General features: G+C 43.4%; 3 non-coding genes across 3 annotated transcripts; 1 reads left to right on the forward strand and 2 right to left on the reverse strand.

Moving 5' to 3' along the window:
* Positions 1 to 588: 588 nt before the first annotated feature.
* On the reverse strand, positions 589 to 660 carry trnaw-cca (transfer RNA tryptophan (anticodon CCA)). Its single transcript has one exon. It is a non-coding gene; the product is annotated as a tRNA-Trp (tRNA).
* Positions 661 to 9803: 9143 nt separating this feature from the next.
* Positions 9804 to 9894, reverse strand: trnar-ucu (transfer RNA arginine (anticodon UCU)). The gene is given in 2 exon segments: positions 9804 to 9839; positions 9858 to 9894. It is a non-coding gene; the product is annotated as a tRNA-Arg (tRNA).
* A 6348-nt stretch (positions 9895 to 16242) lies between these two features.
* Positions 16243 to 16315, forward strand: trnaf-gaa (transfer RNA phenylalanine (anticodon GAA)). Its single transcript has one exon. It is a non-coding gene; the product is annotated as a tRNA-Phe (tRNA).
* Positions 16316 to 18243: the final 1928 nt, after the last annotated feature.

An 18243-nucleotide genomic window follows, 5' to 3' on the forward strand; every position in this document is an offset into this window, starting at 1 on the left:
TTGCTCGTGACCATTAATGAGAACAGGCCACGAGTTCAACGTTTATCAGCAAACGGAAGATAATTGGAAAGAATTCTGTGTTACTCCAGACCAGTGACAAAGATACAATGGATGTTATTCAAAATAAGTTTCCTCTGACATTTGATGTAAACTTGTTTGTATCTAAAAGTTGGATTTTAAGTGTAACAAAAATGTGTCAAATTATTAACTGACCATGTGACAGCGCACATGGGGATCAAATCCACAGCCTTGTTGTTATCAACACTGCGTCCTAACCAACTGAACTAAGTGGCCTATAGACAGGGCCAGGTATGGGTTTGAGCCGCACGCTGGGCGGTTTGTGTTTTATTTCTCACACTGGGTGACAGAGCAATTGTACAAACAATGGACACATCACATCCCTGAAACATTGTTCTGATATAAAACAGTGTGAAATAAGAACTGAGCATGGAAATGGAACGGAACCAGAAATCAGGACTTTAATCTATTAAAGTTGATCTTGAAATTCAACCATTCACTGAACATTCCAATAAATCGAACTCTCTTCTGATATAAAATCCAGGAACTTGAGCTGCTGTAAAACACAACTGAGCCTGACGTGATTTGAACACGCAACCTTCTGATCTGGAGTCAGACGCGCTACCGTTGTGCCACAAGCTCACAGATAAAGCAAAGTGTTCCATTCCTGACAGATTTACTTCTTGTTTAGATTCAGTGATTGAAATTAATTCAATCCTCATCTGACCTCCACTCTGTAAAGGCCTGCAATCCGACCTGAACCCGACGACCTGTGTCGGGTTCGGGTCATGTCGGGTCGCTCTTCCGGTTCTGGCTTTCGGGCTCGGGTCAGGTTGGGTCAGGTTCAGGTCAGGCTGGGTCCAGGTTGGTCTGAGTCCGTGTTGGACACACACAGTAAGTATTACATTTAACTTTGCTGGGAAGTTGAGTTTAATAAGTGTCAAAAGTTGAAAAGCCAACCAAAGCCGGGAGTCCGGGTCATTAAGGAGGGAAACTCTGAGTCTGCGCAGTGAGCAAGTGAGCATCTCTATGACGTCATTGCGCTCATGCTGCAGCTTCCTGTAGATTCGGAATCGGGAGGTAGATAAAGTGAACATTCCAGTGGTCGGGTAAGGCTCGGGTTAGTTTGGGCGTGGGAATAAATGGAGATACTCGGGCCGGGTCAGGCTCGGGTCCAATGTGGTTCTGTCAGGTTCGTGTCGGGTTTTTTTTACTGACCTGAGCAGGCCTTTACCGCTCTGTCAGTTCAGTGCCTTATTTAAAATATTACTTGGAGTTCTGTTTTACAGGGTCTCGGCTGTTTAAGTGTTTCCCAGACCCACTATTCTGATTAATCAGACATTTTGCTGCTAACTGCTGCTGCTACAATTGAAATGTAAAAAAGAATTTCCAGTGACCTGCAACCAATGGACAAATACATTTCAGAAAGATAAAGCTCATTCACCAATCCACAAATGTGTTTTTCTGCTTATATTTATAAACAACTCCTTCTCTCCACTATGAGAACGATACAATCACTCCAGTTATTTGAAAGTTAGTATAAGATGTTCCAGTTCATCAATTTTAAAACTGCAGCAGGTATTTTCCAGAAAACTTCTCTGTTGGAACCTCAGTCCCATTTAGATTGAAAGTGGACAATTAATGTATTCACTTGTTCATTGTGGACAGGTGTCTGACTTCGAATAAATCTCATTAACTTTCAATGAGGTGGCAGTATTTCTGTGCTCCTATTTTACACAGTCTGTCCTGTTCATGCACCATGTTTTTATTCTCCTCTCCCATTCTCCACAGGATACAGATTGCAAGCATCATCAATCTAGCTGTTGAAAAGCATTGGAAGAATCTGGTCACACAGGTATTGAAACATTCATTTTCTGCCATTTTCCAAGTTGGTTGCTTTAAACACAGTACGATGTGCAATCATCTTGAAAAGAGATTCTCTTCAATATCCAATACAAACTGAATTACAAACCTGACAGACAAACACAGGAGAACAAGTGACTAGTGAACACAAACCTCATGGTGCTCATTTTCAGATTTATTGCAGTCATCCGACAAAACAAGTGAAAGAATATTCCAGTGAAATGATTTGGAAAGTCGGGGTGACTTTTGTTGGTGCCTTTCTTTGCTCTGTTGGTGAAACTTTCTTGCACCTGACTCCTGTTCATGTCTCTGTTTCCTCTATTGAATGAGGAAGGAGGTATTTGATCAGAAATCAACTGGATTGTGTACCTTTGAGAGGGGATTTCTGCACCGTCAGGGCTGGAAACAGGAGTGAGTGAAAGACAATGTGTGGAGTTTGATTTTGTACAGAGGGAGAGCAAATCTAACAGGACTGTGAGATATTGGCCTGGATTTTACAGCCCCAATAGCGGTGAACTCTGAGACTTTCACTGCTATTGAGGGTCTGAACAGCACTGCAACTGCTGGTACATGCACACACTAACACCAGCATCTGGAAGTTGTGGTGGTGAGAAATGTGCTTAGAAGGAGCCTCTGATCATAATCGCACCAGCCCACTCTTTAAAGTGACAGGGACCTGTAGTTCAGCAATTTGGGCTCATTGCTCACAATGTACCCTGATTTTTACCTGGGTTGGATTAAAGCCGGTACCAACAGGCTCAGGGCTGCTCGGGAAGGACTTTTCTGTTGACACAACAGCTCCACTATTCCAGGAAGACACCGGCAGCAGCAGGGGTCAACTTTCAGAAAGGAGTTCAGACATTTTAAATGTTGTATTTTGTTTCTTAATTGTATGTAACTTTTTAGCATAGCCTGATCAGAGTTCTTAAATTTACATCTGACTTTTTATTAACAAGATTGAAGTGCTTTTAAAAGATCTCTAAATGTACATGACTTTTTATCAAGATTTACTTGGCTTCTTTGAAAAGACTCTTGAGCAAGATTGAAGTGACTTTTAAAAACTACATCTTATCCTTTAAAATCCTGCTTCCATGTAGATGACATTGGAAGATGACTTCAGAATAGCTTAGACTATCTTTCTAACAGGTACTGCAACAGCTTAAGACCGACTTTTCTGCAAAAGCTGGTGAATTACCTTCCGGGAGCGGAGAGGAGCGGAGCAGACCTATATGGACCGATATGAGGAGAACGTTGAGAGCGGAGCCTATAAATCCAATCCGAGGATCGAGGCCCAGTCTCTTACCTTCCAGGAGTGGAGTGGAGATCTTCCAGTGTGCTGGAGTTTTGAAAAAAAAGAAGCCAACTGTGATGTCAGAGGAGAGCTGCAAGGTGATTGGTTGGTGAGTCACTGCTGTTAGTGTATTTAAATATCTTAAAGAAAAGGGCAAAGTTTTTTTACTTGAAAAAAAAACCTCTGCTGATAAGATGAGTACTACTAAAGTGTTTTTTTTATTCAGTGTAGCTTATGAAGGACTTTAGATTGTAGTGGGTAGAACAATGCCCCTAGTGTCATTAGTATTTTTTAATTAAGGGAGTAACTAATTAATCTAAGGGTAAGTCATGGCAGGAGAGCTCAGCCCCGTGATATGCTCCTCCTGCGCTATGTGGGGATTCAGGAACCCTCCCAGTCTCCATGATGACCATGTGTGCAGGAAGTGTATCCAGCTGCAGCTACTGGCTACTCGCATTATGGAGCTGGACCTGCGGGTGGTTTCACTGTGGAGCGTCCACGAAGCTGAGGGCGTCATGGATAGCATGTTTAGTGAGGTGGTCGCACCGCAGGTAATGGATGCACAGGCAGAAAAGGGATGGGTGACCACCAGATGGAATAGTAGGAGCAGGCAGGTAGTGCAGGAGTGCCCTGTGGCCATCCCCCTCTCAAACAGATACACCGCTTTGGTTACTGTTGGGGGGAAGACCTCCCAGGGGAAAAGAGCAACAGCGCGGTCCGTGGCACCACGGAGGGCTCTGCTGCACAGCAGGGGAGGAAAAGGGGTGGAAGAGCTATTGTGATAGGGGATTCTATCATAAGGGGTGCAGATAGGCGTTTCTGTGGCCGCAAACGAGACTCCAGGATGGTATGTTGCCTCCCTAATACTAGGGTCAAGGATGTTTCGGAGCAGCTGCCGGAAATTCTGAAAGGGGAGGGTGTGCAGCCAGAGATCGTGGTCCATATTGGTACGAACGACATAGGCAGGAAGAGAGATGAGGTTCTGCAAAGTGAATATGGGGAGTTAGGCAGAAGGTTAAAGAGCAGGACCTCTAGGGTTGTAATCTCAGGATTACTCCCTGTGACACGTGCTAGTGCGGGTAGGAATAGGAGGATTAGGCAAATGAATGCATTGCTGAAGACTGGCGAAGGCGGGAGGGCTTCAGGTACTTGGATCATTGGGGTCTCTTCTGGTGCAGAGGTGACCTGTACAAGAGGGACGGGTTGCATCTGAACTGGAAGGGGACCAATATCCTTGTAGGGAGATTTTATAGTAATACACGGGGGGGTTGAAACTAGTCTTGCAGCGGGGGTGGGACCCAAAGTAGTAGTCTCTCCGATGAGATAGTTGAGGCAAATGGAGAGGTTAAAGCAAGCAAGTCCAGTAGGCAGGCCAGGCAGGGGCAGGACAGGGAGCGTGGAAGGTGTGGTGGGCTAAACTGCATTTACTTTAATGCAAGTATCCTTACAGGTAAGGCAGATGAACTCAGAGCATGGATCGGTACATGGGATTGTGGGATTGTAGCTATTACGGAAATGTGGTTGAGGGATGGGCAGGACTGGCAGCTCAATGTTCCGCGGTACCAATCCTTCCGGCGTGACAGAGGTGGAGGTAAGAGAGGAGGGGGAGTTGCACTATTGATTAGGGAGGACATCACGGCAGTACTTAGAGAGGATATCCCGGGGTGAATGTCCAGTGAGGCCATACTGGTAGAACTTAGAAATAATAAAAGGGTGATCCCTTTGATGGGATTATACTATAGGCCCCCCAATAGTCAGAGGGAAGTGGAGGAGCATATATGTAGGGAAATCACAGATAGGTACAGGAATTATAGGGTTGTAATAGTAGGTGATTTTAACTTCCCTAATATTGACTGGGACTGCCTTAGTGCTAAGGGATCAGATGGGGAAGAATTTGTTAAGTGAGTCCAGGATAGTTTTCTGAAGCAGTACGTGGATGGCCCGACTAGAGAAGGGGCTACACTCGATCTCCTCTTAGGAAATGAGAATGGGCAGGTGGTTGATATGGCAGTGGGGGAGCACTTTGGGACCAGTGACCATAACTCTATTAGCTTCAAGATAGTTATGAAAAAGAATAGGACTGGTCCTCAGGTTGAAATCCTAAATTGGGGGAAGGCTAATTTCCATGGCATCAGACAGGAACTCTCAAAAGTTGAATGGGAGAGGCTGTTTACAGGTAAAGGGACGTCTGGCAAGTGGGAGGCTTTTAAAAGTGAGATAGGAAGAGTTCAGGCCCAGCATGTTCCTGTTAGATGGAAGGGCAAGGCTGGCAAGTTTAGGGAACCTTGGTTGACGAGGGATATTGAGGGTCTGGTCAGGACAAAGAAGGAGGCATACGTCAGGTATAGGCAGCTGGGATCGAGCTAGTCTCTCGAGAAGTATAGGGGATATAGGAGTATACTTAAGAAGGAAATTAGGAGGGCGAAAAGGGGCCATGAGATTTCCCTGGCAGATAAGATAAAGGAGAATCCTAAAAGATTCTATAAGTGTATTAAGAGTAAAAGGGTAGCTAGGGAGAGAGTAGGTCCCCTTAAGGATCAGTGTGGCAATCTATGTGTGAAGCCACGCGAAATGGGCGAGGTCTTAAATGAATATTTCTCGTCTGTATTTACCGTGGAGAAGGTCATGGAAGCTAGTGAGTTCAAGGGAGGGAACAGCGATATCCTGCAGCATATCAACATTACAAAGGAGGAGGTGTTGGAGGTTTTGAAGCGCATTAAGGTGGATAAATCCCCAGGGCCTGATCAGATGTATCCTAGGATGCTATGGGAAGCAAGGGAGGAGATTGCTGGGGCGCTGGCAGAGATTTTTGTATCATCGTTAGCCACGGGTGAGGTACCGGAAGACTGGAGGATAGCTAATTTGTTAATTAATAAATTAAATAACAAATCATGTCGCCTCTTTCTCTTCTAAACTCTGGCGGAGACAAGCCTAGCTTGTCCAATCTTTCCTCGTAAGACAGCCCACCCATTCCATGTATTAGTCTCGTAAACTTTCTCTGTACTACCTCCAATGCATTTACATCCTTCCGCAAATAAGGAGACCAGTACAGTACTCAGTACTGCAGAAGAGGTCTCACCAATGTCCTGTATAGCTGAAGCATAACCTCCCTACTATTGTATTCAATTCCCATGGTGATAAATGATAACATTCTATTAGCTTTCCTAATTACGTGCTGGACCTGCATACTAACCTTTTGCAATTCATGCCCTCGGACACCCAGATCCCTCTGCATCTCAGAGCTCTGCAATCTCTCACCATTTAGATAATATGCTTTTTTATTCTTCCTGCCATAGTGGACAATTTCCGACTTTCCCACATTATACTCCATTTGCCAGGTCTTTGCCCAATCACTTAACCTATCTATATCCCTTTGTAGCCCCCTTATGTCCTCTTCACAACCTACTTTCCTACCTATCTTTGTGATCAGCAAATTTAGCAGCAATACCTTCGGTCCCTTCATCTAAGTCATTTATATAAATTGTAAAAAGTTGAGGCCCCAGCACAGATCCCTGTGGCACACCACTCGTTACTTCTTGCCAACCAGAAAATGACCCATTTATGCTGACTCTCTGTTTCCTGTCAGCTAGCCAATCTTCTATCCATGCCAATATGTTACCCCCGACACCATGAGCTTTTATTTTCTGCAATAACCTTTGATATGGCACCTTATCCTTCTGGAAATCGAAATACAATACATCCACTGGTTCCCCTTTATCCACAGCACATGTAACTCCCTCAAAGAACTCCAATAAATTGGTTAAACATGATTTCCCTTTCAAAAAACCATGTCGACTCTGCCTGATTACCTTAATTTTTTCTAAATGCCCTGCTATAACATCCTCTGTAATAGCTCCAAACATTTTCCCTCAGACAAATGTTAAGCTAACTGGCCTGTCGTTTCCTGCTTTCTGTCTCCCTCCCTTTTTGAATAAATGAATTACATTCACTCTTTTCCAATCTAACGGAACCTTCCCGAATCTAGGGAATTTTGGAATATTAAAACCAGCGCATCAACTATCTCACTAGCCAATTCAGGACCTGGCGACTTGTCAACCCGCAGCTCTAACAATTTGTTTAGTACCACTTCCCTGGTGATTGTAATTTTCTTGAGTTCCTCCATCCCTTCAATTTCCTGATATACGGCTAATACTGGGATGTTATTTGTATACTCAATAGTATCAAAGTAGATGCAAAGTATCTGTTCAATTCATCTGCCATCTCTTAATTATCCATTATTAATTCCCCAGACACACTTTCTATTGGACCAACAGTCGCTTTGTTAACTCTTTTCTTTTTAAAATATCTATCGAAACTCTTACTAGTTGTCTTGAAATTTCTTGCGAGCTTTCTCTCATACTCTAATTTTACCTTCCTTATCAATCTTTTAGTCATTCTTTGCTGTTTTTTTTATATTCTGTCCAATCTTCTGACCTGCCTCCCACCTTTGCACAATTATAGGCTTTTTCTTTAAGTTTGATAGTATCTTGAACTGTTTTCGTGAACCATGGATGGTGAGTCCCACCTTTGGAACTTTTCTTTCTCGTTGAAATGTATCTATTCTGTGTATTCTGAAATATCCCCTTAAATGTCTGCCACTGCATCTCTATTGACTTATCCCTTAACCTAATTTGCCAGTTCACTTCAGCTAGCTCTGCTTTCATGACCTTATAATTGCCCTTATTTAAATTTAAAATACTAGTCTGGGACCCACTCTCCTCTCCCTCAAACTGAATGTAAAATTCAATCATATTATAATCGCTACTACCTAGGGGCACCTTAACTATGAGGTCATTAATTAATCCTATCTCGTTGCACAATGCCAGGTCTAGTATAGCCTGCTCTCTGGTTGGCTCCAGAATGTATTGTTCCAAGAAATTATCCCCAAAACATTCTATGTATTCCTCATCTAGGCTACCTCTGCCCATCTGAATTTTCCAATCTATATGTAGATTAAAATCCCCCATAATTATCACAGTACCTTTCTGACAAGCTGCCATTATTTCTTCTTTTATATCCCATCCGACAGTGTGGTTAATGTTAGGTGGCCTGGACACCACTCCCACAAGTGACTTCTTGCCTTTATGATTTCTCATTTGTACTCAAACTGCTTCTGCATCCTGATCTCCAGAACTCAGGTCATCCCTCTCTATTACGCTAATACCATCATTAATTAACAGAGCTACCCCGCCACCTTTTCCTAGATTCCTGTCCTTCCAAAATGCCATGTCACCTCCAATATTCACATCCCAATCTATGTCGCCCTGCAGCCATGTCTCTGTAATGACTATCAGATCGTACTTATTTATTCTATTTGTGCTCCCAGTTCATCTGTTTTGTTTCAAATGCTCCATGCATTCAGATACAGAGCATTTAGTTTTGTCCTTTTATTATTTTTGTCACCTCTAGCCTTATCTGTCGATTTACTCTTAGATTTGTACATTCTGTCCCTTCCTGTCACAGTCTGTTTATCATTTCCCATATTTATACCTTTCTCTCTTGCCTTGTCTCTCCTCCTTGATTCACCATATCTTCCCAAATTTGATCCCTTGCCTCCACTATTCGGTTTAAAACCGTCTCTACTTCCCTCGTTATGTGGCTCGCTAGAACACCGGCACCAGCACGGTTCAGGTGTAGACCGTCCCAACGGTACAGCCACCTCTTTCCACAGTACTGGTGCCAATGCCCCATGAACCAGAACCCACTACTACCACACCAGTCTTTCAGCCGCACATTACTTTCTCTAATCTTATTTGTCCTATGCCAATTTGCACATGGCTCAGGTAATAATCCAGAGATGATTAACTTTGAGGTTCTGCTTCTTAATTTGGTGCCTAATTCCTCATACTGACTTTGCAGAACCTCTATCCTTGTCCTGCCTATGTCGCTGGTACCGACATGGACCACGACGACTGGATCCTCCCCCTCCCATTGTATGTTTCGCTCCAGCCCTGAGCAGATGTCCTGAATCCTGGCACCGGCAGGCAACACAGCCGTCTGGACTCTTGCTTTTGCTGCAGAGAACAGAGTCAATCCACCTTACTATACTGTCCCCTACTACCACTACATTCCTTTTTTCTCCCTCTTTGAGCCGCAAACACTTACTGCAGACGTGTTTGCCCTGGATCACACTGGCATCCAGGAACTCCCACATGCTGCAGCTGTGACACATCACCTGTCCTGTCATCCTTAACGTGTTTCAATTAACTACTTAAATATTTTATTCAATTATTCATTTTATTGCATATTTTATTAAACTTACCACTAGTTTGTTTACTATTTTAAACGTTAGGACTAAAATGGATCTTAATCACTTACCAGATGCGCATCAAGCAGGTCGGTTCTTCCAAAACAATCAACTACCTGCTTGCCTGTGATGTCACAGCTTACCAGATCCTCACCAAACAGCTCCTTCCACTGCACCGAAGAAAGAACCAAATCCTGTATCCTCACCCCAGCGGCTCTCTGTTTCCCTGCTCTCACTCTCCATTGTGACATCACTCCTCGATTTTTTTCCCCTGCTCTGCTCCTGCCGTGCTCCTCTCTCTCTCGCTCTGTCTCCGAGTCTGTGCTTTTGGCGCATTTCTTCATTTGTTGTTCCGTTGTGCTCCTCTGTTTCTGGTCCAAAATCTGACTCTGGTGGGACTTGAACCCACAACCTTTGAATATCGTCTTAATCATTATTTAGAAGTCCAACACGCTATCCATTGCGCCACAGAGCCTCACACATTTTTATTAACATCACTAAGGCCTTTGATCTGGTCAGCAGAGACGGCCTCTTCAAACTGCAATGGAACATCGGCTGCCCTCCTGACCTCTTGGGCATCATCTCTTCTTTCCACGAGAACATGCACAGTTCCATCAGTTACAATGGAGCAACATCAGACGCTTTCAAGATCAGCAGTGGGGTAAAGCAGGGCTGCGCGCTGGCGCCAACTCTCTTAGGAACAGAGGAACATAGGAGTAAGCTATTCAGCCCGTCGAGCCTGCTCTGTCATTCAATTCGATCATGGCTGATCACCTACCTCAAAGCCCCTTTCCCATGCTATCCCCATATCCCTTGATGTCATGAGTATCAAGATTTCTATCAATTTCTGTCTTGAACATGCTCAATGATTGAGCTGCCACAGCCCTCTGGGGCACAGTATTCCAATGATTCACCACCGTCTGAGTGAAGAAATTCCACCCATCTCAGTTTTAAATGGCCTACTCCTTATTCTGAGACGATGTCCTTTGGTTTTAGACTCACCAACCAGGGCAAACATCCTGTCTACATCCACACTGTCACGCCCTGTAAGAATTTTGTCAGTTTCAATCAGATCACCTCTCATTCTTCGAAACTTTAAGGAATACAGGCCCAGTTTCCTCATAAAACAATCCCACCATCCCAGGGATTAGTCTGGTGACATAAAAACAAGAAATGCTGGAACCACTCAGCAGGTCTGGCAGCATCTGTGAAAAGAGAAGCAGAGTTAACGTTTCAGGTCAGTGACCCATCTTCGGAACTGACATATATTAGAAAAGTCACAGGTTATAAGCAAGTGGGGTGGGGGTGGGGCAAGAGATAACAAAGGAGACGGTGTAGATTGGACAAGGCCACATAGCTGACCAAAAGGTCATGCAGCAAAGGCAAACAATATGTTAATGGTGTGTTGAAAGACAAAGCATTAGTCCAGATTAGGTGTTAATGGACTGAATATTGAACAGCAGGAAGTACAAACCTGAAAAAAAACAGTAGGTAAGCAAACTGAACAAACTGAGATGAAATGAAATAAATGCAAAAAAAAGATTAGTCTGTTGACCCTCTGTTTCACCCCCTCTATGGCAAGTGTATCCTTCATAAGATGAGGAGACTAAACTGGACACAATACTCCAGTGCGGATTCACCAAGGCTCTAGACAATTGCAGCAAGACATCTTTACTCCTGTACTCATGACCCCTCGTGTGGGTACAACATACCATTTGCCTTCCTAATTGATGCTGCACCTGCACAAGAGCTTTTAGTGTCTCAGGAACAAGGACACCCAGGTCCCTTTGGACATCGACACTTCCCAACCTCTCACCATTTAAGAAATACTCTGTCTTTCTGTTTATTCTACCAAAGTGAATAACTTCACACTTATTCACATTATATTCCATGTTCTTGCCCATTCACTTAGCCTCTCCAGGTCCCCTGGAAGCCTCTCTGCATCCTCCTCACAACTCACACTTCACCGAGCTTTGTGTCATCTGCAAACTTGGAAATATTACATTTAATCCCCACATCCAAATCATTTATATAGGTTGTTAACAGCTGTGGCTCCAACACTGATCCTTGCAGTACCCCAATAGTAACAGCCTGCCATCCTGAGAAGGACCCGTTATTCCTGCTCTCTGTTTTCGGTCTGTTAACCAATTCTCAATCCATATCAGTATATTATCCCCAAGCCTATGTGCTCTAATTTTGTTTACTCACCTCCTGTGTGGGACCTTACCAAAGGAAAATGCAAATACCACACATCCACTGGTTCTCCTTTATCTTTTCTATAGGTAACATCCTCAAAAATCTCAACAGGTTTTTCAAACCTGTTTTCCTTTTCATAAATCTATGTTGACTCTGCCCAATCATGTCATCATTTTCGAACTGTCTAGTTATCACATCCTTTATAATTGGCATATTCTTCTCCATGCTGCTATTGTACACTTTCAATTACTCAGATATAGGTGTTCACCTGCACATCAGAGCTGACGACAAGCTGTTCAACTTGGCAAGACTGTGCGCCAAGACCAAAGTGGGTAAATTCCTAGTCTGTGAGTTGCTATTTGCTGATGATGCTGTGCTGACATCCCATAATGAAGTTCAGTCACAGCAGCTTGTAGATCGGTTCTCCCTGGCCTGCAAAGAGTTTGGACTGACAATCAGCATCAGGAAGATGAAAGTTACGGGCCAGGACGTAGAGACTCCACTTTCCATCAACATCGACAACCTCACTTTGGAGGTTGTCAACAGCTTCACATACCTTCAATCAACAATCACCAGCAATCTGTCCCTTGATGCTGAAATCAGCACCAGGATTGCCAATGCTGCAGCTGTCATGTCAAAGTTGAGAAGACAAGTGTGAACCGACAGCAAACTGACCGAAAATACAAAGCTCCACGTGTACCAGGCTTGTGTTCTCAGCACCCTCCTTTATAGTAGAGAAGCATCAACAACTTATACAAGCCAAAAAAAGCGGCTGAACAGCTTCCACCTCCACTGCCTCAGATGGATACTGGGCATCTCCTGGCAGGACAGAGTGCCGAATGCGGAAGTACACCAGCGTGCAGGGATCCGCAGCATGTTTGCCCTCTTGAGTCAGCGGTGACTCTGTTGACTGGGCCAAATGGATGACGGTCACATTGCCAAATACATGCTCTATGGTGAGCTTGCTATCAGCATGAGATCAACAGGTCAGGGAAAAAAATCAAGTCCTTTGGAGAGGTTTGAGTTAATTCAGGAGAGTAGGCATGGATTTATCAATGGGAGTTCATGCTTGACGAATCTAACTGCATTTGTTGATAAACTATCTGAGAATACTGATGAAGGGAATGCAGTGGATGTTGTTTATATGGATGTTACGAAAGCATTTTATAAAGTACCACATAAAAGGGTGGTTAACAAAATTGGGGTTCATGGATTAGGAGGGTCAGTGTCCATTTGGATAGTAAATTGTTTTAAAGACTGAAAACAGCGAGTCATATTAAATGGTTCTTTGTCAGACCGGAGGATAGTCGACAGTGGTGTTCCCCAAGGGTCAGTGCCAGAACCACTGCTTTTTTTGCTAAAGGTAAGTGACTTGGATCTTGGAATACAGAGTAGAATCTCAAAATATGCCGATGACACCAAACTTGGAGGAGCGGCAAACAGTGAGGATGATATGAACTGCCTGCAACAGGACAGTGATAGGCTAGCAGAATGGGCAGACAGGTGGCAGATGGAATTTAATAGTGACAAGTGTGAGGTGATGTATTTTGGCATAAGGAATAGGGAGAGGCAATATATACTTAATGGCACAGTTATAAAGAGTGTGCTGGAATAGAGGGACTTGGGGTTCATGTGCACCGATCTTTGAAGGTGGCAAGACATATTGCGAGAGTGGTTAGGAAAGCATATGGGATCTTGGGCTTTATAAATAGAGGCATTGAGTACAAAAGCAGGGACGTTATGCTGAACCATTATAAAACTCTGGTTAGGCCTCAATTGGAGTGTTGCTTCCAGTTCTGCTCAGCAAACTTTAGAAAGAATGTGAGGGTCCTTGAGAGGATGCAGAGGCGATTTACCAGAATGGATCCAGGGATGGGGGATTTTAGTTACAAGGTTAGGTTGGAAAAGCTAGGATTATTCTGCCTATATCAAAGGAGATTGAGTGGAGAATTGATAGAGGTGTATAACACCTCGAGAGAACAGGCCATCCTAGACTGGGTATTGTGTAATGAGAAAGGATTAGTTAACAATCTTGTTGTGTGGGGTCCCTTGGGGAAGTGCGCCCATAATATGATAAAATTCTCCATTAAGATGGAGAGTGAGAGATGATTCCGAGACTAGGGTCCTGAATCTAAACAAAGGAAACTATGAAGGTATGAGGGGGGAGTTGGCGATGATAGATTGGGGAACGTTACTTAAAGGGTTGACAGTGGATAGGCAATGGCTAGCATTTAAAGAGCGCATGGATGAATTACAACAATTGTTCATTCCTGTCTGTGCAAAAGTAAAACAGGAAGGGTGGCTCAACTGTGGCTTACAAAAGAAATTAAGGGAAGTATTAGATCCAAGGAGGAGAAATATAAAATGGCCAGAACAAGCAGCAAACCTGAAGATTGTGAGCAGTTTGGAATTTAGCAGAGGAGGACAAAAGGATTGATTAAGAAGGGGGAAATAGAGTATGACAGTAAGCTAGCAGAGAACATAAAAACTGACTGTGAAAGCTTCTCTAGATATGTGTCGAGAAAAAGATTAGTGAAGATAAATGTGGGTCCCTTACAGTCAGAAACGGGGGAATTTATAATGGGGAACAAAGAAATGGCAGACCAATTAAATACATACTTTGGTTCTGTCTTCACAAAGGACGATACAAATTACCTCCCAGAAATGTTGGGGAACATAGGGTCTAATGAGAAGGAGGAACTGTATGAAATCTGTATTAGTAGGGAATGTTTGGGAAATTGATGGGATTGAAGGCCGATAAATCCCCAAGGCCTGATAATCTGCATCCCAGAGTACTTAAGGAAGTGGCCCTTGAAATAGCAGATGCATTTCTGGTCTTTTTTCAAAATTCTGTAGACTCTGGAACAGTTCCAATGGATTGGACGGTAGTTAATGTAACTCCACTATTTAAAAAAAGAGGCAGAAAGAAAACAGCGAATTATATACCGGTTAGCCTGACATCAGTCGTGGGGAAAATGCTGGAGTCCATTATAAAAGATGTAATAGCAGAGTGCAATAATAACTCGTCTCCACTGCTAGTATTTCTAAATCCCACACATTCACTATAATGTGAACAATTATTTCCTGTTGTGTCTCTCTCAGATTTGTAAACTTCACTGTATTGGAGTGAGGTGACATCTACTGGCGGGAAGCAAGAACTGCAATCAAGCAGCAGAAACTCCACAGTCTGTCAGGGTTAAAGAAACATTGCAATGTGAGGATACAGCGAAGTGGTTTGATTGGGTAGATGGAGACATGATTCCACTTGTGGTGGTATCTGAAGCAAAGGCCAGAAATACAAAATTGTCATTAATAAAAGAAATGAGGAATTCATGAAAAATGTAGTAACGTAGTGAATGGTTAGAATGTGGATAGAATAGAAAGTGAGATTGGATGGACAGAAGCAGTCTGAAAGGATGGCTGAAACAAAAGGTGAGTGCCCTGAAACGTTAACTGTGTTTCTCTCAGCACAGATGCTGCCAGAGCTGCTGCACATTTCCAGCACTTTCTGTTTTTATTTCAGCATTTGCAGGATGTTGCTTTGATCTGAAAAAAAAATGGATGATTGGCTGGGGGGTTCCAGTGAAATTCCACAGCAGCTAAAGAAACCTGACTGGTCAGTGGCTCGTTGGTCTAGGGGTATGATTCTCGCTTAGGGAATGTGGTTGATTAACATGTAAGAAATCCAGAGTTCTAATCCTAGATGAGCCCTGGCCTGCTGGCATTTTTAGATTAAGGTTATCTATTGGTTTCAGCCTTGCAGAAGGTGGAATTGACTTCCAAACAGAGCTGGCATGAGGACCAGACAACTGGATTCAAAGAGCTTGTCGACAAAATTGCAATTAACTAAATGTACAGATAGCCAAGTGGGAATATAAAGTTGTTGCTGTAATTGTGACCTGACTCCAAAAACAACAGGACTGGGTTCTGGACTGGAATGGAATAGAATTCTTCAGTGTTTCTGTTGTTTGGCTTGCATTGACTCATCGATTTTCTTGTTTTTCACTTTGTTGATGCCTTTGAATAATTGTGGATCCTTCTTCAGGGTGTCTTCTTTCACCAGGTAGTTCTGACCTCCGATGATGTTGATTGTAATCAGCTTCAATTCGCTGATAGTTTTGGAAGTGAGCAGATTTCCTTTGCTTGAGTCTACAACATGGAACTCAGTCTGACATGTGGACCCATGGGAGGATTTGAATGCCACCCCTGCGTTGGAGTTGCATCCATCCAATAAGAGACCGAGTCGAAGTGACAGTTCTGTCAGTCGAATATGAGACTTTTAATGGCAGGGTTGTGAGTTTGAGTGCCATTCTGTTTTTCCCTTTTTTAAGGCTTCATGAGCAGAGAGTACAGGGAGTGTTTGAAATGAGCAAGTCTCGCTTTGATTCAGGACTCTTACCTCTCAGCAGCATCTCACGATGAAAGATTGAATTTGATCTCATTTCATTCTCAGCTCGGGGTCAGTGTGGATCACTGGGACCTCTGGCTGTCTCCCGCTTCACAATCCATCAGTACTGAGAAAGCAATGGGGAATATTACTCACATGTTGTGTTCTTTAATTTTTTGGAAAACTTGAATGTATGTATTTTCTTCCAAAACAAGGACACCAAGCCGCTGTTAATGTAGGGCTGAAATAGCTCAGTTGGGAGAGCGTTAGACTGAAGATCTAAAGGTCCCTGGTTCAATCCCGGGTTTCAGCAATTTCGCTTCCTTATGCGTCCCTTGCCTTGGTTCTGATTTTCCAGTTGCACAATTTACTTTGAGATTATTTCCCAAGCACCAGTGGATTGAATTTGAGAAACAACACAGAGTCATTTACAACATAGAAGGTGGTCATTTGGCCTATCACGTCCATGCTGGCTCTCCCCGGAGCAATCTAGTCAGTTCCACTCACCAGCTCGATCCCTTTCCTCCTGCAAGTTTCTTTCCTTCAAGTATCCATCCAATTTCCTTTTCAAATCATTGATTGTCTCTGCTTCCACCACACTCGTGGGCCAAGACATTACCACCCACAACATAAAAAATTCCACCTCATCAAGGATGGGAAATACTTACATCTTCTATATTTGCTTATTCTCTATTTCTATGAGAATAGACTGGCAGTCAACATGAAAGGAAACCCAAAAATCTTCGAGCAGCATGTAAATGATAAGTGGGTAGTAAGAGGTTGAGTCGGGCCTATTAGGGACAAAAAGGATAATATAAGCTTAGAGGTGCAGGGCAATGTTAATCTACTTAATGAGTACTTTGCATCAGTGATCACTGAGGAAGTGGAATTTGACAAAATATCAGTCGAAGTGAAGAAAGTAGAGTCAATGGAGAGAGTACAAATTAGGAGAGGGAGGTACTAAAAAGGCTGGCTGTGCTTAGGGAAGATAAATCACCTGGTCCGGATGGCTCACATCCCAGGTTGCGAAAGGAAATGCGGATGCAGATAACGGAAGGGCTTGCTATAATCTTCCAATCTTCCCTGGATACGGGGGAGGTGCCAGAGGATTAAACAGTGGCAAATGCGACACCCTTGTTCAAGAAAGGGTGTAAGGACAGTCCGGGTAACTACAGGCTAGTTAGATTAACAGCAGTGGTGGGTAAGGTTTTAGAAAGAATAATCAGGGTAAAAAATCAACAGTCACTTGGAGAGGTTCGAGTTAATTAAGGAGAGTGAGCATGGATTTATAAATGGGAGTTCATGCTTGACTAATCTAACTGCATTTTTTGATGAACTAACAGAGCAGCTTGATGAAGGGAATGCAGTGGATGTTGTTTATATGGATTTTAAGGAAGCGTTTGACAAGGTACCACATAAAAGGGAGGTTCGTGGTATAGGAGGCTCAGTGTCCAATTGGATAGAAAATTGGTTTAAGGACAGAAAACAGCGAGTCTTATTAAATGGTTCTTTGTCAGACTGGAGGATAGTCGACAGTGGTGTTCCCCAAGGGTCAGTGCTAGAACCACTGCTTTTTTTGCTCAAGGTAAGTGACTTGGATCTTGGAATACAGAGTAGAATCTCAAAATATGCCGATGACACCAAACCTGGAGGAGCGGCAAACAGTGAAGATGATATGAACTGCCTGCAACAGGACAGTGATAGGCTAGCAGAATGGGCAGACAGGTGGCAGATGGAATTTAATAGTGACAAGTGTGAGGTGATGTATTTTGGCATAAGGAATAGGGAGAGGCAATATATACTTAATGGCACAGTTCTAAAGAGTGTTCTGGAATAGAGGGACTTGGGGTTCATGTGCATCAATCTTTGAAGGAGGCAAGTCATATTGCGAGAGTGGTTCGCAAAGCATATGGGATCTTGGGCTTTATAAACAGAGGCATTGAGTACAAAAGCAGGGAAGTTATGCTGAACCATTATAAAACTCTGGTTAGGCCCCAATTGGAGTGTTGCTTCCAGATCTGCTCAGCAGACTTTAGAAAGAATGTGAGGGTCCTTGAGAGGACGCAGAGGCGATTTACCAGAATGGATCCAGGGATGGGGGATTTTAGTTACAAGGTTAGGTTGGAAAAGCTAGGATTATTCTGCCTTTCTCAAAGGAGATTGAGTGGAGAATTGATAGAGGTGTATAACACCTCTAGAGAACAGGCCATCCTGGACTGGGTATTGTGTAATGAGAAAGGA

This window comes from Heterodontus francisci, chromosome 35, assembly GCF_036365525.1.
Source record: "Heterodontus francisci isolate sHetFra1 chromosome 35, sHetFra1.hap1, whole genome shotgun sequence".
In the NCBI taxonomy this organism is placed as follows: Eukaryota; Metazoa; Chordata; class Chondrichthyes; order Heterodontiformes; family Heterodontidae; genus Heterodontus; species Heterodontus francisci.